General features: G+C 41.6%; 1 pseudogene; it reads left to right on the top strand.

The window, feature by feature from the left end:
* Positions 1-10,533: 10,533 nt before the first annotated feature.
* On the top strand, positions 10,534-16,539 carry LOC142173024 (uncharacterized; annotated as a pseudogene).
* The last annotated feature ends 6,443 nt before the right edge of the window (positions 16,540-22,982 follow it).

Raw genomic sequence — 22,982 nt, 5'->3', positions numbered from 1 at the left:
AGCTTTTTAATCGCCCAATATGCTTTGTGTTCAATCTCGATGGACAAATGGCACGCCTTCCCATAAACCAACCTGTACGGAGAAGTACCTATGGGGGTCTTGTATGTAGTGCGATACGCCCATAATGCGTCATCCAGCTTCCCGGCCCAGTCCTTTCTATTCCCACTTACTGTTTTATCCAAAATCTGCTTTACCTCTCTGTTGGAAACTTCTACTTGACCACTCGTTTGGGGATGATAGGCAGTGGAAACCTTGTGCTTAACTCCATATTTTGCAAGAATATTATTCAGCAATTTGTTACAAAAGTGAGTTCCCCCGTCGCTTATCAACACTCTTGGAGTCCCAAAACGTGTGAAGATGTGCTTCTTTACAAAGCTTACCACTACCTTTGCGTCATTAGTAGGAAGAGCAATGGCCTCCACCCACTTAGAAACATAGTCGACCGCCACCAAGATGTACCTGTGCCCATTAGAATATGGGAACGGTCCCATGAAATCAATCCCCCAAACATCAAAAAGCTCTACTGCCAGAATATTTTTCAAGGGCATCTCGTGCTTCCTCGTGATAGTTCCGGTTCTTTGGCATCTATCACAATTTTTAACAAAGGCATGTGCATCCTTAAATAATTTTGGCCAATAGAAACCTGATTGTAGCACTTTTTGGGCGGTTCTATCCCCGCCGTGATAACCTCCATATGGCGAAGTATGGCAGTCATGCAGTATAGCATTCATCTCTTCCTCAGGAACACACCTTCGCACCAACTGATCTGCGCACTGCCTATATAAGAATGGCTCATCCCACATGTAGAGCCTCACATCATGTAAGAATCTTCTTCTATTGTCAGGTGTCAATTCTAGTGGCGTCACCCCACTTGCAATAAAATTCACATAATCTGCATACCATGGGGCTTCACCTGAGGTGACTGCTAATAATTGCTCATCAGGAAATGTTTCTTTGATTGACCCTCCTTCAGCTACGTGGTTCTGACTTTCTAATCTGGACAAGTGATCAGCCACTTGATTTTCTATCCCTTTTCGATCTCGGATCTCTAAGTCAAATTCTTGCAAGAGGAGGACCCAACGAATCAGCCTCGGCTTGGCGTCTTTCTTTTCAAACAAGTATCTGATAACTGAATAATCTGTGTAGACGATGACTTTGGTTCCCACTAGATAGGATCTGAACTTGTCAAACGCCCACACCACTGCAAGCAACTCCTTTTCAGTAACTGTATAATTCATCTGAGCTGGATTCATAGTTTTGCTCGCATAATAAATGGAGTGAAAGATTTTATCCCTCCTTTGCCCCAAAACCGCTCTGATTGCTATGTCACTTGCATCGCACATCAACTCAAATGGTTGTGCCCAATCTGGGCCAATGATAATTGGTGCAGTCACCAATCTTCCCTTTAGCTCCTCAAATACTTTCAGACATGCATTATCAAACTTGAAGGTGACATCTTTCTCTAGGAGCCTGCATATCGGACAAGAAATTTTCGAGAAATCTTTAATGAATCAACGATAAAAACCTGCATGGCCCAAGAAACTGTGAATGCCTTTGACGGATGTCGGTGGGGGAAATTTTTCAATCGCCTCCACCTTTGCTTTATCCACCCGTAGACAATCTTTTGACACCTTGTGCCCCAAAACTATACCTTCACGTACCATGAAATGGCACTTTTCCCAGTTTAGCACCAAGTTCGTCTCTTCACACCTGGCAAGCACTTTATCAAGGTTCATCAAACAACTATCAAAAGAACATCCAAACACAGAAAAATCATCCATGAACACTTCTACAAATCTTTCAACCATGTCAGTAAAAATAGCCATCATACACCTTTGAAAAGTCGCAGGTGCATTACAAAGACCAAAGGGCATTCTCTTGAATGCATACGTGCCATAAGGACACGTAAATGTAGTTTTCTCTTGGTCCTCTGGGGCTATAGCAATCTGATTATACCCCAAATAACCGTCTAGAAACAGTAGTATTCCTGGCCAGCTAACCTATCAAGCATTTGGTCAATAAAGGGAAGGGGAAAGTGGTCTTTCCGGGTGGCATTGTTCAATTTTCTATACTCTATGCAAATTCTCCATCCAGTGACAGTTCTTGTAGGAATTAAATCATTATTTCATTAACTACTACAGTCATCTCCCCTTTCGTTGGCACACATTGAACGGGGCTTACCCATTTGCTATCAGAGATTGGAAATACAATACCTGCATCAAGCCACTTAATCACTTCTTTTCTTACCACTTCTTTCATGATTGGATTTAGTTGGCATTGATGCTCTACACTTGGCTTGTGTCCGTCCTCCATGAGGATTTTGTGCATGTAGAAAGCTGGACTAATGCCTTTAATGTCAGACATTGTCCACCCAATTGCTCGCTTGTGCTCACGTAGCACTCTCAATAGCTTTTCTTCCTGCAATTTAGACAAGTGAGAAGAAACAATAACAGGTAAAGTGTCAGAACTACCCAAATAAGCATATTGAAGGTGAGGGGGTAGGGGTTTAAGCTCCAGTTTTGGAGCTTCTTCAATTGATGGCTTTGGAGGATGCCCGCTTGGCTTATTCAGGGGCTCAAACGGGTGTATTCTTTGTATGTAAGCACATGATGTATCTAGGATATGCATCATCTCCTCAACCTCATCATCAATCGTCAAGCTATCGAACACTATGAGTGCTTTTTCTAGAGAGTTGTCTAGATATACACTTGTGTCAAGAAGTTGCTCGTCCGCCTCCACAACAGATATCATAGAGAGCTCCTCATAGTGGCGGGGAAGTTGGATTTCTTTGTAGACATTAAAGACTGCTTCCTCGTTGTCCACCCTCATAATCATTTTTCCCTCTCTCACTTTAATTATTGCATCACCAGTAGCCAAGAGAGGTCGTCCCAATATGATTGGAGCTTGTTCATCAGCCTCAAAATCTAGAATAATGAAGTCAGCTGGGAAGATAAATTTCCCAATTTGCAGCAGCACATCTTCAATCACTCATTCCGGGTAGGCTATGGACCTATCAGCTAATTACAACATCACAGTGGTTGGTCTTGGAGCTCCCAAACCCAATTGCTTAAACAAGGACAAGGGCATTAGATTTATTCTTGCCCCCAAATCACAAAGAGCACGACCCACATCACTATTACCGATTCGGACTGGGATAGTGAAGCTGCCAGGATCCTTAAGCTTTTGGGGAAGCTTGTTTTGGACCCTTGAAGTGCACTCCTCAGTAAGTGCAACTGTCTTGAACTCAGTCAATTTCCTATTGTGAGCCATTATATCTTTTATGTACTTAGCATACTTTGGAATTTCACGAAGTACCTCTACCAATGAAATATTTAATTGAACCTTGTAAGCACGTAATTTTTGATCCGGCACGTTTTTGAGCTATTTTAGTGTTTAAAATATTTATTTAACTTAAATTTAATTTTTATAGAGTTTCAATCAATTTTTACTTCAAATTACAATTTAAAAACTCAAAAAATATTTTCATTTTTAGTTTAAGGTCAGTTAGTATATTTATGTTTATAGTATTTTAATTTTACCATGACTTTAGCCTATTTTCTCTATTTTTTATTTTATTATAAGATTTAAAAATACAAAAATATAGTTTTACTTTTAATATTTAATTTTATTTTAGTAGTTTATTAAGAGTGATTTTTATAAATATATTATATTATTTTAGTCTTCTTAGCCCAAAATTAAAACCCAACAAGACATGGACCCAACCCAATTTCCTAAATCCAAGCCCAATCCCTTAACCCTAAGCCCCTTCTCCCTACCTAAAGATAAATACCTACTCTTCAACACCACCAAACGGACACACATATCAGAGGAGACCCTCCCCGCCCTAACATTAAGAGCTCAGCAAGAAAAACAGCCGCAGCCTGCTAAAAAGGAGGAACACGAGAGGGGACGGGCAAAAGAGGAAGCTTTCTTCTTCTTCCTCACAATTTCATCAAACAAAACTACAAATTCCTCCCCAAACTCCAGTGAAAATAAGTCCAAAAGGCAGCAAAAAACCTGCTGCAAATAGCCCTTAAAAATACAACACCTTTACTCCCACAAAACACTATGGAAATCACTAACAAACAACCATAACCGCTGCCCCCGAGGTTGCCGTTTGAGTTTCCGGTCAAAGGCGTCCAAGCTATTTTTGTTGTTCGCCGCTCAAGTTTTGTCGGCTTTACTCTACTGTAAATCTCACTTGGAGTTGTCTACTAGATCAAGTCATGGAAAATTATTTGGCTTAAAGGTCCACTCTCTCGTTATTACACCTTTTATTTTGCTAATTTGTATGATATTTCGTTTGGTTCTTGTGATAGAAAGCATGAGCAGTAGCTTTAGTTTATTTTAATTTGTTATTGTGGCCTTATTTCAGAAAAGCTTTCACATTCTGTTAGTATAGTTCTGTTAATGTTAGTTGTCCATGGTTTCATATAGCCGATCTTTGATTTTGTTAGTTAGTTAACTATACATGGTTAAATAATTTGGGGTTGGATACAGGTTTGTATATTTTCCATGTGAATTTGTTACCCATAATTCAATAGCTTCACCAATAATCTCATGGTAGTTTAAATAAACAACTTATGAACATCGTAGCTTGCTTTAGGCGCGATTCATAAATAAATCATTGTGACTATGGGTACGGTTCCCGTGGCTTAGTCATGATACATAAACCCCAATTCGAGTGTGCATTTCACGTGACTCGACCATAACTTCAAATGTTAATAATAAAATCAACACATTGTAGGTCGCAAGTGCGTTTCACGTGGCGCGATTCGCAATGTGTACAAAAACCAATGAGTGCGCGACATCGCGACTTGTTCAAATAAACTCCATAAATAATTAAAAGTGGTTAGAAGCTAAAATGCACAATAGGTTCAAACATGTAATAAATCAGATAATTAGGCCAATTAATAATAGTTGAGCGACCTTGCTAAAACCACGGAATCCGGGAGTGCCTCACACCTTCTCTCGGGTTAATAGAATTCCTTACTCGGTCTTCTGTGTTCGCAGACCATAAATAAGAGTCAATTTCCTCGATTTGGGATTTAGAATAAACCGGTGACTTGGGACACCATAAATTATTCCAAGTGGCGACTCTGAAATAAATAAATAATTTCATTTCGTTTAATGTCACTTTAATTAGAAAAACTCCCCTATCCCCCATCCGTTCGGGAAAAAGGAGGTGTGACAGCTCTGGCGACTCTGCTGGGGACCGAACCCAGAATCTCTGGTTCAGGATTCAGAATTCGAGCTTAGAATAGCTGTTATGATTGGCTTTCATGATTGTCTTATTTTTAGGTGTTTGAGCCTAATGTGCTAAATGCCATTTTTTTTTACCGCTTTGATATTGTATGAATTGTATATAAACTGCTACGAAATCTTTCCTCTCTCTGAGTCTTCTAAATCTTCTGGGAAGTGCATGCTGGCGTGACTTCTTTTCTGTTAGTGTCATATCCTAATTTAGAACGAGGATCGGATCAGTTACAAAGCCGGATGGCCTTTTGGTTACCAGTACGTTGCCCCCCCCCCCGGCTCGAGTTGTCCGCTCGGGTAAGCCAGGTCTAGAACAATACACCCAGGATTTAAACTTAGAATAACACAGCCTCATGCCGGATCCCTAGTAGGTACGTTTGCTTGCATCACGTGCATTTGACTTAGGGGACTCAACACAGGGGTTGGGTCCGTCTAGGACAGGTGTACCCAAAATTAAAAGACCATCCTGATGCATTCTTTACGTGCTACTTGTGCATTAATTTGTTTGGCTTGTATGTTGACCGGCTTCGTGAGTAAGAAAAAAAATCCAAAAAAAAAAAAAAAAAAAAGAGAAAAACCAAGAGTGAGGTAAGACAGAAAAACACCTGGTTTTAATAATTTCAGTATTCAAAAATCCCGTTACTCTGTCGAAATTTCAAAAATAAAGAGAGAATCATTTCAAAACAAATCATATTTTTCTGCGCGTCAAAATGACCGAACTACGCGGGCCTGATTCTCACCGGATGTGAGATACGTAGGCAAACCTCATCGGTTCCGGCCCCCAATTTTCAAAAATCTAAAAATATTTTCCTTTATTTCCTTATTTAGAAAGTCTTTCTTTGAGACCCCATTTTTAAAAATTCAAAAAATATTTCCTTTAATTCCTTCTTTTAGGAGTCTTTTTTTAAAGAAAATCCCAAACAAATAAAAGATTAAAAATAAATAAATAATAATTTTAAACCAAAACAAGTATATATTTTATCTGTAGGAGTCTTTCATTAGAAAAAGAAGACAAATGAAATTAAAATCCAAAAATATTTTCCTTTTCCTTTTTTTTTAGAAGTTTTTTCTTTCGAAATTCCGAAAAAATAATTATAAAATCAAAATTCAAAAAAAAGAAATATTTTCTTTTTTCTTTAGAAGTCTTGCTTTTTCAAAAATTAAAAAAAAAAAGAATAATCAAATTCCAAAAATATTTTCTCTTAAAAAATAATAATAATAAAAATAAAAATTGACCACTTCGCAAACACAACCCTAAAATCTTCTCCTCCGAAGCGTTGAAAGGCCGTATTTGCAAAAGTGCCCGTGATTTGTTTTCGGTTATATTTTTCAAAAATTATAATGATAGTAATCTTTTCATGATCAGTTTTGTACAAAATTTTAATCTAGTCACCCTAATTTAAAATGTGCAGAATGAGCACCGTTCAGAACTTACCTGTGAAGGTTATGGATCAGATTCCACTGGCACTCCACATGTGGTGGGAGGATTTGGGAAAACAAGGACGAGATATGGTCAACCAATACCTAGGGGCGCTCACTGGACTATTGAAAATTCAACCTAGAAGGGACCTGATAGAGGCATTAGTGGCATTCTGGGACCCCGCTCATAATGTTTTACACTTCTCAGATTTTGAGCTTACGCCCACTTTGGAAGAAATAGCGGGTTATACTGGGAGCACGGAAGGACTGAGACACAAGTACCTGGTATCTCCAAGGACTGTTACTCCCCACAAGTTTCTGGACTTATTAAAGATAAGCAGACAAATCAAGACGGGAAGTCTAGCATGGGGAATTTCCACCTTTCATTTTCTATATCAGCGATACGGGCATCTAGGGGGATTCGAAGACCCTGAAAATGGACTCTGCAGTAAAGGAACCCATAGATGTTTTGCCTTCATGGTGGCATTTTTAGGACTTTTGGTGTTTCCAAGGGAGGACGGGCACATTGATTTGCGGATAGCCGGGGTTGTCCACGTTCTGACTACTCAGGCCAAGAGTACTCTCGCACCCATGATCGTATCAGATATATTCCGAGCCCTCACGTTCTGTAAGGCCGGAGCCAGTTTTTTCGAGGGATGCAACCTGTTGTTGCAAGTATGGATGATCGAACACCTCTGTCATCGTCCTCGATACATGAACTATGGGTCTACGGGAAAAAACTGCATTGAAGAGTTTAGTGCACGAGTAACAGGATTCGAGATGCCGAAAGGGGTCAAAGATTGGATTACCTGCCTTCAATCTACGACCGCAGATCAGGTAGAATGGACATTGGGTTGGCTTCCCGTTGATGAGATTGTTTATATGCCCGCCACTGGTCCCTACTTCTTGCTAATGGGTCTCCGAAGCATCCAACCCTATGCTCCGTACCGGGTTTTGAGACAGCTTGGAAGATGCCAGACAGTTCCTAGAGATGAAGATCTTAGCACTTATGTGGTCGAAATCCGTCCTGATGCCCAATTTCCCGAAGAAGTGGTTCGTAAAATTTGGAGCGAATGCCAGTATTTGGGGGCAAATACCCGAGTACGTGATTTGTCTAAAGGTGAGGTCTTACCTAGTTATGTTGCCTGGTATGGAAAGAGAGTCGCGACGAGTGGTGAACCTGAACGACCAACTAAAAGACCTCATATCCAAGAATTTGTTGACGAATCGCAGGAGCAGTGGGCTTGGTTAGCCAAAGAAAGGGAGTACCGGACCACCATAAGCAAGCTCGAAGGGCAAATTGAAAAAATCAAATTTGATGGTAGTTTGCAGGCAGCTAAAGATGCAGGGGAAAAGAAGAGGTTGGCCAAGGAAAATGAATCCCTTCGAGCCCAAATTCAGAGAATGAAGATAGCCGCCGAGACACCAGCAAGAAGTGAGAGAGATGAGAAAATTATTACCAACCTGAGGCGGAAAGTGCATGATTACGGTTTTGACTTGACAAAGGTCGAGGGGGATTTGTTCAATGCTCAAGCAAAGCTGGCCAAAGGTGCGTAAGAACACGCTAGATTAGCCCACCAGTTGAAGCAGAAATATGACAAAGAAGTAGCGATTTTGCAGGAAAAGTTGGTTGCTCTGGAAAATGAAATGATTAAGCAAACAAAGGATTTTAGGACAGAAAGAGAGCATTGCTATGCACTGATTTACCAACTACAAGAAAGCCTGAAGCAGTTACAAGACCAAAGCAACACAGATACACAAGTATTCGAGGCTCGGGCCCAGCAGATTGGACGTTTGCTGCAAGAAAAGGGTGTCATCAGAATGAGGATTAAAGAGATAGCTGATTATGTTGTAATGAAATACCATGAATGTGAAGATATGACCAAGTCTATATTTTTTGCTTCTGTAATGACATTCGTCCGACAAGTGATGGTTGACCTAGACCGCCTCCAAGAGGATATTGCCTGCAGGCCTATGCGGAGACCGGCTGATGTCCCGCAAGCCTCCGGAGTACCAGTGGATGCTCTTATGTATTTTTGATTTCCTTTAGTAGTCTGTGTTTTACTTTCTTTGAGTCTTGTTCGCCTTTGTCAAAGTTGTCTATTACTTTATGCCGAGTCTGTAGATTTTCCTTTTTTGCAGTCATCTCTACTTTAGTCCTTGTAATAGAAAATCCAAAAAGATTGTCTTTTATTAATGAAATAAATTATTTCGCGTCTATTGCTCTGAACTACGTAATGATCTGATTCATGCGGCGTCATGATACGTAGGCAATCCCCATAGGATTCGATCATATTCTTAAAAGAAAAAAGGGGCCAAACTAAAAAAAGAGAGGAAAGAATAAGAACTAAAAGAGCGAAACATAGCAGGAGGTGAGAGGGAAAAGTCAGGATTTGGAGAATTTGGAAAAGCCGGGATGAAACATACGAACCGTCGCAAAGCATTTAGGAACGTTAACTGCTCAGGTGCATTGCATATCCAATGTGCGATTACCTATCTGTAAATTGCTTTTAAAACTGACCAAGTTTTTGTGTGTGAACAGAGACAGGTTTTGTTTTAGGTGGTTAGTTTGTTGGCATCCTGGAAAGTCACCCTTATAACACCAGATCAAAGTGTAAGGCAGTCATGACTAGCAAAGAATTGGACACGGGTGTTGTCGACCCGCCAAGGGAGGTTGTAGAATCGGAGTCTGAATTGAAAGAAGAGGTCTACAGGTTGAAGCATCAAATGGCAGAAATGTATCAAGCCTGGGTCAGGGGGCATCCCCCACCTTCATTCCCCGCTAACTACTCAGAAAATCCCGCTTTCATTCCACCACTATCACAAGCCCAAGATCCCATTACCATTGACCTTTCCCCTCAGCACGCACCAGGCTTTATCCCTTATCACCATTACCCTGGCACCTCGTCCCAAACCTTTCATGCTCCACCAGCCAAAACAACTGCATACCCTGCTCCGACATCCGCTCCTATTTTCGTAGCCCCTCCGCGAGCTACCCTTCACAGATCTTCTAGCGAACCCGCGTTCCAAGCTCCAGATACCCAATATTATGTTCCAGAACCAACTTTCAAAGTCGTGAATCCTTATTCTCATGCCCCTCGCTTTGAACCTCTTGTCGAAACTGAGAAACCATCCCGGAATGTGGAGCAGGACGAGATGTTCAGGAAAGTGAAGAGCCTAGAGCAATCTTTGAAGAACATGCAAGGGATAGGAAGCCAAGTAAGTGTGGCTTACAAGGATTTATGCTTATTTCCGGATGTTCAACTGCCCGCTGGGTTCAAGATGCCCAAGTTTGACCCGTACGATGGACATGGAGATCCCGTGGCCCATTTGAGAGGCTTCTGCAGCAATATGAGAGGCGCCGGTGGGAAAGATGAATTATTAATGGCATATTTCAGTCAGAGTCTGAGTGGGGCAGCTTTAGAATGGTACACCCGCCAAGACACTAGCAGGTGGTACACATGGGATGACTTGGCTCAGGCCTTTGCTCGGCACTTTCAGTACAATATAGACATTGTCCCGGATCGCCTATCTTTGACCAAGGTAGAGAAGAGGCCCAATGAAAGCTTTAGGGAATATGGTTTCAGATGGAGAGAACAAGCTGCACGAGTCTACCCTCCAATGGAGGAAGATGAGATGGTCGAGTACTTTCTTCAAGCCCTAGAGCCCACTTACTTTGGCCATTTGATCTCAGCCATAGGTAAGTCCTTCAACGATGTGGTAAAGATGGGAGGAATGATGGAAGAGGGACTCAAGTCAAGCAAGATCATGAGCTACTCTGCCATAAAAGCGACCACACAGGCAATTCAAAGTGGCACCGGAAGCCTGTTAGGCAAAAAGAAGAAAGAAGATGTCGCTATGTTTGTCTCTGGATCATGGCGTGGCCCAAGGGGTCCACCTCACCAGTACACCCAAACTCGACCCCAACCTCAAGCCTACACCCAAGCTCCAGATAATCCATCTCAGCACTATCTCCCGCCACAAGACCCTCGATATTCTGTCGAGCTACCCCAATACCATGTTCACCACGCACAGTCATATGCTCAACCCCCTCCTTACCCGCAATGGCATGCTCCAACTCCACAAAATCTTTATACACCCCCACAACCATACCAAAACCCTACTGGTCCAAGTTTTCGACCGAAGCTAGATTACAGAAAAGAGAGGCAACAACGGAAAGAAACCTTCACCCCTCTTGGAGAGTCCTATACCAGTTTGTTTCAGAGGTTGAGGCAGTTGGACGTTTTGAGGCCGATTGAGCCCAAGATACCAAATCCGCCTCCAAGGAACCTTGATTACTCCCTTAAATGTGCATATTGTTCTGATGCTCCGGGGCACGACACGGAGAAGTGCTGGCATTTGAAGAGGGCGATCCAAGAGCTTATTGATACAAATCAAATTGTGGTCCAGAGCCCGGAGGCGCCAAACATCAACCAAAATCCTTTGCCGGCCCATGCAGAGACACATATGATCGAGATAGTTCATAAGGATGGGGAGCCCAAAAACTCTTCCAAGTCTGTCATGATGATCCGGGATAGCGAAAGTAATCCAGTCAAAGCTCTAGATTCTGCAAAAGCAATGTCCTTGGCAATCAAAAGGGTGTCGGAGAAGCCAAGCGCGCTCAACGTGAAGCCTTCTGTATTGGTTGTGAAAGGGCCTCCGGTTGATGTTGAAGCGAACCAGGAGAGGCAAAAGGTGGTCGTGCCAGGGGTCCCGGGCAAGCCTGTCATAATCGTGGAAGGGGCTCGTGTTACCCCCATTATCATTAAGCCAGTAATCCAGTTACCGATGGTTGACACAAAGGCCGTCCCATGGAATTACAAACAGGTGGTAATAACATACAAAGGGAAAGAAGTAGAAGAAGAAATCAATGAAACCGGAGGACTAACTCGTTCTGGGAGATGTTTTGCCCCAGAAGAACTGAGGAAAACCAAGCCATCCAAGGACGGCCACATCCCAGTAAAAAAGCCGATCACCGAAGAAGAGGCTGAGGAATTCCTGAAAAAGATGAAAATGCAAGACTATTCCATTGTAGAACAGTTGAGGAAAACACCAGCTCAGATCTCTCTTCTGTCTTTATTGATACATTCAGATGAACACCGCAAAGCCCTGATGAAGATTTTGAACGAGGCCCATGTTCCTGATAAGATCACGGTGAACCACTTGGAAAAGATTGCTAACAAGATTTTCGAAGCGAACAGGATCACTTTCTCAGATGATGAACTCCCTATAGAGGGTACAGAACACAATCGAGCTCTTTATCTCACAGTGAAGTGCGAAGATTTTGCTGTCTCAAGGGTACTGGTGGATAACGGTTCTAGTGCGAATATTTGCCCTCTGTCCACTTTGCAAAAGTTGAAGATTGGCACCGAAAGGATCCACATTAATAATGTATGCGTTCGAGGCTTCGATGGAGGAGGGAAAGATTCTGTCGGTGATATAATGCTAAATTTGTCAATAGGGCCGGTTGAGTTCACTATGGAGTTCCAAGTGCTAGATGTGACTGCCTCTTATAACTTGTTGTTGGGCAGGCCCTGGATCCACGCTGCCAAGGCAATCCCGTCTTCTCTGCATCAAATGGTAAAGTTCGAATGGGACAAACAGGAAATAGTTGTGCACGGTGATGAGAACTTATCTGCTTACAATGACATAATCGTTCCATTTATTGAAGTTGAAGATGATAAAGGGCCTTGGGTTTACCAAATGTTCGAAACAGTGTCTGTCGGGAAAATTCCCGAAGGAGAATGCATCCTAGGTCCAAAGATACCATCCGCGTCTGTCATGGTAGCAAATGAAATGTTGAAGAATGGTTTTCTGCCAGGCAAAGGTCTGGGTTCATCTCTGCAGGGTATTGTGCATCCGGTGTGCCCACGTGAAAGTTTTGGTACATTTGGTTTGGGATTCACACTCACAGGGAAGGATGTGAAAAAGGCTAAAAGTTTGAAAGGAAAGGCATGGTCACTTCCTAAGCCTGTTCCACATATCTCCAAGTCTTTTGTCAAGCCAAGGGTCGCAAAACGCCCAATATCAGCGGTCCCAAAACCTGTGGTCGACTTTGATGAAGAGTTGATCAAGAGGTTCCAGAGTTTGTTTGATGAGGTTAATATGGTAGAAATCGGGGAAGGTTCCAGTAATGCCGATGTGCAGCTCGTTGGGCCAAATGTGAAGCTTAGCAATTGGAAAGCTACTCCTCTCCCCGCCCGGAAGGAGTTTTGGTAGTTTGCTTTGTTTTCCTTTCTGCTATCTGGGTTATTCTAGGGTTGTAATCCAGATTTTTATTTTTTGCTTGTTTTGATGTACAAACCCTCCTATCCTTTTATTTTCAATGAAATACAATTTCCCGTTTTCCATTAATCCTGACAGCGTTTCATTTTTGTTTTTGCTTTCTGTACAGTTCCTTTTATGCTGGTTTCAATGACATGACATGCATGAGGAATTTTCAGCCAAATCTTAAAAGCCAATCTAATTCTGAAACAACGATCCAAGAAGTAGAGGGTGATGATGAAACAGAATACGATGAAGAGGCGGTATTTGAGGAAGTCAGTAGAGAACTAAAACACTTCGAAGAAAAACCCAAGCCTAATTTGAATGAAACCGAAGCAATCAATTTAGGGGATCAAAATAATATCAGAGAAACCAAGATAAGTGTGCATCTGGAACCGCAAATAAAGGAAGAAATAATCAAAACACTATTTGCATACAAAGATGTCTTTGCATGGTCGTATGACGACATGCCGGGCTTGAGTACTGATTTGGTAGCTCATAAATTGCCAACCGACCCTACGTTCCCTCCTGTCAAGCAAAAGTTAAGAAAGTTCAAGACTGATATGACTGTGAAGATTAAAGAAGAAATCACAAAGCAACTGGAGGCAAAGGTCATTCGGGTCACTCAGTATCCCACTTGGTTAGCTAATGTGGTACCAGTACCAAAGAAGGATGGTAAGACGAGGGTGTGTGTTGATTATCGTGATCTCAACAAGGCAAGTCCAAAAGATAACTTTCCATTGCCGAATATCCACATTCTGATTGATAATTGTGCCAAGCACGAGATCGGGTCTTTCGTGGATTGTTATGCGGGATATCATCAGATCCTAATGGACGAGGAAGACGCAGAAAAGACAGCATTCATCACGCCATGGGGGACGTATTGCTACCGGGTAATGCCATTCGGTTTAAAGAATGCTGGGGCAACTTACATGAGGGCAATGACTACTATATTTCATGACATGATACACAAGGAAATTGAGGTTTATGTAGATGATGTGATCATAAAGTCAAAGAAGCAGTCCGACCATGTTGGGGATTTGAGAAAGTTTTTCCAAAGGCTCCGCAGGTACAACCTCAAGCTCAATCCGGCGAAATATGCATTTGGTGTTCCGTCGGGGAAACTGTTGGGATTCATAGTCAGTCGACGCGGCATCGAGTTGGATCCGTCAAAGATTAAGGCCATCCAAGAACTACCACCACCAAAGAATAAAACTGAGGTGATGAGCCTGCTCGGGAGGTTAAACTACATCAGCAGGTTTATTGCTCAACTCACGACGACTTGTGAGCCCATATTTAAGTTACTAAAGAAAAATGCTGCGGTTAAGTGGACTGATGAGTGTCAGGAAGCATTTGATAAGATCAAGAATTACCTGCTGAACCCCCTGTGTTGGTCCCGCCAGAACCTGGGAGACCTTTAATCCTCTATTTGACAGTCACGGATAATTCTTTTGGTTGTGTGTTGGGTCAACACGACATCACGGGCAAGAAAGAGCAAGCCATTTATTACCTCAGCAAGAAGTTCACTCCTTATGAGGTTAAGTATACTCTTCTTGAAAGGACATGTTGCGCCCTGACTTGGGTGGCGCAAAAGTTGACGCATTATCTGTCATCCTACACTACTTACCTCATTTCTCGCATGGATCCTCTAAGGTATATCTTTCAGAAGCCTATGCCCACAGGGAGGTTGGCAAAGTGGCAGATTTTACTCACAGAATTTGACATCATCTATGTGACTCGAACCGCGATAAAAGCCCAAGCCCTAGCCGATCACTTGGCCGAGAATCCGGTGGATGAAGTATATAAGCCACTGAAGACTTATTTTCCTGATGAAGAAGTGATGTATGTTGACGGGGCTGATCATGATGAAAAGCCAGGTTGGAAACTCTTCTTTGATGGAGCTGCTAACATGAAAGGTGTCGGAATAGGTGCTGTACTCATTTCTGAAACAAGGCATCACTACCCTATAACAGCTCGACTTCGATTTTATTGCACTAACAACATGGCTGAATATGAGGCATACATTCTGGGTTTGAGGCTAGCTATAGATATGGGAGTTCAAGAAATATTGGTTTTGGGAGACTCAGATTTGCTGGTTCACCAGATTCAGGGAGAATGGGAGACCCGTGATTTGAAGCTCATACCGTATCGACAATGTCTGCATGATATTTGTCAATGATTCAGGTCGGTAGAATTCAGGCATATTCCCAGGATTCATAATGAGATTGTCGATGCCTTGGCTACTCTGGCATCAATGTTACACCATCCGGATGAGATTTATGTCGACCCTCTGCGAATCCAAATCAGCATGCCTATTGCAATGTGGTTGAGGAGGAACTTGATGGTGAGCCTTGGTTCCATGATGTCAAGGAATACATCAAATCAGGGGTATATCCGGCACATGCCACAGGCGATCAAAAGAGAACCATTCGACGTCTGGCTAGTGGATTTTTCTTAAGTGGGGGAATATTGTACAAGAGAACTCCAGATCTAGGATTACTAAGGTGTATAGATGCTAAACAAGCCTCGACTATCATGGCCGAAGTGCATTCTGGGGTTTGCGGCCCACATATGAGTGGGTACGTCTTGGCGAAGAAGATTCTTCGAGCAGGTTATTATTGGCTCACCATGGAACGTGATTGCATCAGCTTTGTTCGCAAATGTCATCAATGCCAGGTGCACGGTGATTTGATTCATTCCCCGCCATCTGAGCTGCACACAATGTCGGCACCTTGGCCCTTTGTTGCTTGGGGCATGGATGTCATTGGACCGATTGAGCCGGCAGCGTCAAACGGGCATAGGTTTATTTTGGTAGCCATTGATTACTTTACCAAGTGGGTCGAAGCTGTAACTTTTAAGTCCATGACCAAGAAGGCAGTGGTAGATTTTGTTCATTCAAACATCATTTGCCGGTTCGGAATTCCCAAGGTAATCATCACAGATAATGCTGCTAACCTCAACAGTCATTTGATGAAAGAGGTATGCCAACAGTTCAAGGTTACGCATCGAAACTCCACTCCATATCGTCCTAAGGCAAACGGAGCTGTTGAGGCTGCTAACAAGAACATAAAGAAGATACTTCGTAAAATGGTACAAGGTTCGAGGCAATGGCATGAAAAGTTACCGTTTACTTTGCTAGGTTATCGCACTACTGTCCGCACTTCAATAGGTGCAACCCCCTATTTGCTGGTATATGGAACCGAGGCAGTGATACCTGCGGAAGTTGAGATTCCATCCCTGCGGGTCGTTGTTGAAACTGAAATTGATAATGATGAGTGGGTCAAAACCCGGCTAGAGCAATTGAGTTTGATTGATGAAAAAAGATTGGCAGCAGTATGTCATGGTCAATTGTATCAGAAAAGAATGACAAGAGCATACAACAAGAAGGTTCGGCCCCAAAAATTTGAAGTGGGTCAGCTGGTATTGAAACGCATCCTTCCACATCAGGCTGAAGCTAAAGGCAAGTTCGCCCCAAACTGGAAGGGGCCTTTCATTGTGACAAAGGTGTTGCCCAATGGTGCTTTGTATTTAACAGACATAGAAGGTAAATGTGTGGATATGGCTATTAATTATGATGCAGTCAAGAGATATTATGTATGATTTCTTTGCTTATCTTCAATCGCATTTTGTACTAGACACGTTCAAAGTTGGAATGACGAAGGCATTTTATTCTGCTATCCCAAACACTTTTATCATTTGTTACCCTTTTTGAGCCTTATTTATTTTCTTTCATACCTCTCTTTTGGAATCAAAAGCAGTGTTAGAAATATAAAAGAAAAAAGAGAGAAAAGAAGAAGAAGAGAAAAAAAAATCAAGAAAAAAAAAAGAAAAAAAGAAGAAAAAAAGAAAGAAAAGAGAAAAGCAAAGAAAGAAAAAAAAAGAAAAGAGAGGAGAAAAAGAAGAGCAAAGTAACAAAAGCAAAACTCTTATGTTTGAACTACGTTCAACCTGATTCCTTTTAAGGATACGTAGGCAACCTTACACGGTTCGGTCCCCTCAAAATAAAAGTCCAAAATTCCCCAAATTCGAAGAAACTGGGGCAGAAGTTTTAGTTTTGTAAAAAGATCTGATTCCAAAAGTTGTAATTTTGAACCCCTTCATCTTGAATTATTTTGAGCCCGCATGCTACCCTTTCTTTCTAACCCTGTCCGAAACCTACACTACAGTCCAAAGAAAGACCTTCTGATCAACTTTGAGGATGCCAAGCCAAATGAGATGGAGGTGCGATTTACATCACGGGTAACACCTTGGTTCATGGGCACAAGGAAAAATGAATAAATGAGAGAGTCTTATTGGTGAAAACCCTCACGGGCACCATAGGGCGATGGTGAGTCAAGAGAAAATTCAAATGAGAGAGTCTTATTGGTGAAAACCCTCACGGGCACCATAGGGCGATGGTGAGTCGAGAGAAAATTCAAATGAGAGAGTCTTATTGGTGAAAACCCTTACGGGCACTGTAAGGCGACAATGAGTTGAGAGAGGAGCAAATGAGAGAGGTTTGCTGGTGAAAACCCCTCGGGGCATTACAAGCTGAATCAGGTTCATGACTTTACAAAGAAATTGAATTATGGAAAACCCGGTTTTGAAGTATGAAGACATGGCATGAACTGAAATGTGATTAGTTGGATGGATTAGGCTGATCAGTCTGAAATGCATGTCATGATCATTGGAGCCAGTTGCTTCATTCAGATAAGTCTCTTTTCCATTTTTCTTCAAATAGTCATCGCTTTTTTTTTCTTTCTTTTGTTTTATTCCTAATTCTCGAAGTCACTTCGCTTCGTTTCTTTTGGGTCTATTCTTCTAAGTCTCAGTCAAATTAGTCTGTTGTTAAGCAAGCAAGAAAGGACTTCAAAGCCCACTACCAACTTTTTATTTGCACTAAGCGAAATTCGGCCAGGCACATCCCAAGTGACATGATGTAGAATTAGCAGTGCGGGGGTAACTGAAGTTCAGGTGGTCAAGTGATTCGTGAATTTGTAGGAAATGCAAAGGTTCGATAGTTGTCAGAATGAAAGTACCATACGGCGATTTGAGTGTAAGGGATTCAAGTCATTCAGAGGTTTTGTGGTCGAGGTCCGATTGAAAGGTCAAACAATTCTTTGTGAAGCGGGATAGTGACAGAAGCATACACCTTCAGCAAAGATGCCACAAACTAACCGCCACAGTTTCAAACTGACAAAATTTTCTTTGTTTCAAGCAGGGGCAAGAAATCTTGTTTGCTTTGCCAAGAATCCTCCATGAGAAAGCATGTTCCAGATAAGTTCAGTTTTAAGTTTCCGGGACCCTCCTGGACAATGGGAGTTAATTTCAACTTTTCAGGACCCTCCTGGATAATGGGATGCAACTAACAATCAATGAATGTTCCTGGTACAAACTGGGGCAAAAACTTTTCTCTGTTTTGTCTGTGTTGTCATAATTGCAGGCACCCACCTGGAGAACGAGGGAATTCATTTCAGTTTCTAAGTCAGCAGGCACCCACCTGGAAAATGAGGGAATTTATTTCAAGTTTTAAGTCAGCATCAGGCGCCCACCTGGAGAATGAGGGAATTCATTTTAGCTTTAAGTCAACATCAGGTGCCCACCTGGAGAATGAGGGAATTTATTTCAAGTTTCTAAGTCATCAGGCGCCCACCTGGAGAATGAGGGAATTCATTTCAGTTTAAAGTCATCAGGCGCCCACCTGGAGAATGAGGGAATATATTTCAAGTTTTTAGGTCATCAGGCGCCCACCTGGAGAATGAGGGAATTTATTTCAAAGTTTTTTAAGTCATCAGGCGCCCACCTGGAGAATGAGGGAATATATTTCAAGTTTTTAGGTCATCAGGCGCCCACCTGGAGAACGAGGGAATTTATTTCAAGTTTTTAAGTTATCAGGCGCCCACCTGGAGAATGAGGGAATATATTTCAAGTTTTTAGGTCATCAGGCGCCCACCTGGAGAATGAGGGAATTTATTTCAAAGTTTTTTAAGTCATCAGGCCCCCACCTGGAGAATGAGGGAATATATTTCAAGTTTTTAGGTCATCAGGCGCCCACCTGGAGAACGAGGGAATTTATTTCAAGTTTTTAAGTCATCAGGCGCCCACCTGGAGAATGAGGGAATATATTTCAAGTTTTTAGGTCATCAGGTGCCCACCTGGAGAATGAGGGAATTTATTTCAAAGTTTTTTAAGTCATCAGGCGCCCACCTGGAGAATGAGGGAATTTATATCAAAGTTTTTTAAGTCATCAGGCGCCCACCTGGAGAATGAGGGAATATATTTCAAGTTTTTAGGTCATCAGGCGCCCACCTGGAGAACGAGGGAATTTATTTCAAGTTTTTAAGTCATCAGGCGCCCACCTGGAGAATGAGGGAATATATTTCAAGTTTTTAGGTCATCAGGCGCCCACCTGGAGAATGAGGGAATTTATTTCAAAGTTTTTTAAGTCATCAGGCGCCCACCTGGAGAATGAGGGAATATATTTCAAGTTTTTAGGTCATCAGGCGCCCACCTGGAGAACGAGGGAATTTATTTCAAGTTTTTAAGTCATCAGGCGCCCACCTGGAGAATGAGGGAATATATTTCAAGTTTTTAGGTCATCAGGCGCCCACCTGGAGAATGAGGGAATTTATTTCAAAGTTTTTTAAGTCATCAGGCGCCCACCTGGAGAATGAGGGAATATATTTCAAGTTTTTAGGTCATCAGGCGCCCACCTGGAGAATGAGGGAATATATTTCAAGTTTTTAGGTCATCAGGCGCCCACCTGGAGAACGAGGGAATTCATTTCAGTTTAAAGTCATCAGGCGCCCACCTGGAGAACGAGGGAAGTCACTTAAGAATCCAATCCAAGTTAGAAGTAGCAAAAGTTCGCCTCAAGAATGCGAGCTGACAGTCCGAGATAACCAAAGGAAGAAGTCTCAATCTAGAATAAAAGGAAAAGGGTGAATCCAAAATGCAGAAGCCGATGAAAGATGTGAACTGCTCAAGACATGGCTGAAGTCACAAGCTTTGCATGTCCCGTCTTGATCCGAAAAGCTGAAGAAGAGAGACCTAGCACCTGCAGCTAGCAAACATCAAGGTTTAAGTCAAAAGTCCGCATGAAGAACCATTCAAGACTCAAGATCAAGCTTCAGAAGACTTATAGATAGGAATCTTGTAACTCATAGCTGACATGCTTAGTTAGTCTTTTTTATTTTTTGATTTTGATGTAATAACAGGCCGCGGACCGGAACCTCGACGGAACGGCACCTCACTCGACTCTGTCATCCTCTCCACACACTCCAGCACTGCATTCACCTCTGAACTACACGTGACCTGATTCCTTTAAAGCTAAGGATATGTAGGTATTTCAGATATCAGGGCTCGGTCACAATTTTTTATCCGTCTTTGTTTCGTTTTAAATAAGCATCGGGTCATAAATCAATTACGTTGCTTATTGTTCTTTGCTCCGAAAACTCTTCGTGTTTCCAAGCAAAGAGGGGCAGCTGTAAGCACGTAATTTTTGATCCGGCACGTTTTTGAGCTATTTTAGTGTTTAAAATATTTATTTAACTTAACTTTAATTTTTATAGAGTTTCAATCAATTTTTACTTCAAATTACAATTTAAAAACTCAAAAAATATTTTCATTTTTAGTTTAAGGTCAGTTAGTATATTTATGTTTATAGTATTTTAATTTTACCATGACTTTAGCCTATTTTCTCTATTTTTTACTTTATTATAATATTTAAAAATACAAAAATATAGTTTTACTTTTAATATTTAATTTTATTTTAGTAGTTTATTAAGAGTGATTTTTATAAATATATTATATTATTTTAGTCTTCTTAGCCCAAAATTAAAACCCAACAAGACATGGACCCAACCCAATTTCCTAAATCCAAGCCCAATCCCTTAACCCTAAGCCCCTTCTCCCTACCTAAAGATAAATACCTACTCTTTAACACCACCAAACGGACACACATATCAGAGGAGACCCTCCCCGCCCTAACATTAAGAGCTCAGCAAGAAAAACAGCTGCAGCCTGCTAAAAAGGAGGAACACGAGAGGGGACGGGCAAAAGAGGAAGCTTTCTTCTTCTTCCTCACAATTTCATCAAACAAAACTACAAATTCCTCCCCAAACTCCAGTGAAAATAAGTCCAAAAGGCAGCAAAAAACCTGCTGCAAATAGCCCTTAAAAATACAGCACCTTTACTCCCACAAAACACTATGGAAATCACTAACAAACAACCATAACCGCTGCCCCCGAGGTTGCCGTTTGAGTTTCCGGTCAAAGGCGTCCAAGCTATTTTTGTTGTTCGCCGCTCAAGTTTTGTCGGCTTTACTCTACTGTAAATCTCACTTGGAGTTGTCTACTAGATCAAGTCATGGAAAATTATTTGGCTTAAAGGTCCACTCTCTCGTTATTACACCTTTTATTTTGCTAATTTGTATGATATTTCGTTTGGTTCTTGTGATAGAAAGCATGAGCAATAGCTTTAGTTTATTTTAATTTGTTATTGTGGCCTTATTTCAGAAAAGCTTCCACATTCTGTTAGTATAGTTCTGTTAATGTTAGTTGTCCATGGTTTCATATAGCCGATCTTTGATTTTGTTAGTTAGTTAACTATACATGGTTAAATAATTTGGGGTTGGATACAGGTTTGTATATTTTCCATGTGAATTTGTTACCCATAATTCAATAGCTTCACCAATAATCTCATGGTAGTTTAAATAAATAACTTATGAACATCGTAGCTTGCTTTAGGCGCGATTCATAAATAAATCATTGTGACTATGGGTACGGTTCCCGTGGCTTAGTCATGATACATAAACCCCAATTCGAGTGTGCGTTTCACGTGACTCGACCATAACTTCAAATGTTAATAATAAAATCAACACATTGTAGGTCGCAAGTGCGTTTCACGTGGCGCGATTCGTAATGTGTACAAAAACCAATGAGTGCGCGACATCGCGACTTGTTCAAATAAACTCCATAAATAATTAAAAGCGGTTAGAAGCTAAAATGCACAATAGGTTCAAACATGTAATAAATCAGATAATTAGGCCAATTAATAATAGTTGAGCGACCTTGCTAAAACCACGGAATCCGGGAGTGCCTCACACCTTCTCTCGGGTTAATAGAATTCCTTACTCGGTCTTCTGTGTTCGCAGACCATAAATAAGAGTCAATTTCCTCGATTTGGGATTTAGAATAAACCGGTGACTTGGGACACCATAAATTATTCCAAGTGGCGACTCTGAAATAAATAAATAATCCCATTTCGTTTAATGTCACTTTAATTAGAAAAACTCCCCTATCCCCCATCCGTTCGGGAAAAAGGAGGTGTGACAAACCTGACTCAGCATAGAGAGAAATTTGTTGAACCTTTGATCATCATTCTTTTTCTGCAATCTCTGGGGGAAAGGTGGTGGTAGCCTTACAGCCTCCACTGGCTCTGAACTTACATCATTTTTCTTTGACTCGTGTATTGCCTTAGGGGTCAGCTCCCCCTCAGGTATAGGTTTGTCCTTTCTCTTCTTTGGCACTTCCTCTAGTTCCCTCCCGTTTCTAAGTGTAACTGCATTAACTTGAGGGTTCTTCTCTGTATCACTGGGAAGAGAGCCTGTAGGTCTAGTATTTTGATTTGCTGCTAACTGCCCCATTTGCCTCTCAAGATTTCTGAAATCGGTCCTGAGCTGTTGATTGTCTAGCAATAACTTTTTCAGCAAGTCATTCGTACTCTCTTCTATTTGTTGGGGTGGCTTCTGAGGCTGATTAAAATTTCCTTGAGGCCTATACTGATTCTGATTCTGTTGATTTTCGCCCCATGAGAAGTTAGGATGATTCCTCTAATTTGGATTGTAAGTGTTCCCATATTGTGCATGTTGACTCATAGGGCCTCTGTTTTGTTGCCCCACATAGTATATAGATTCAGGATTCGTGGGGCACATGTCACTCATATGACTGTCACCACATATTTCGCAACAAATAGACATCTGTTGTACATGTTGCATTTGTTGTGTTGTCATTCGGTTCATCTGATTTGCCAGCTTTGCAATATCTGCTCTCATGGCTGAGAAG

This window comes from Nicotiana tabacum, chromosome 18 (genome assembly GCF_000715075.1).
Source record: "Nicotiana tabacum cultivar K326 chromosome 18, ASM71507v2, whole genome shotgun sequence".
Classification (NCBI taxonomy): domain Eukaryota; kingdom Viridiplantae; phylum Streptophyta; class Magnoliopsida; order Solanales; family Solanaceae; genus Nicotiana; species Nicotiana tabacum.
This window is presented reverse-complemented; position numbering and strand designations above follow the sequence as displayed.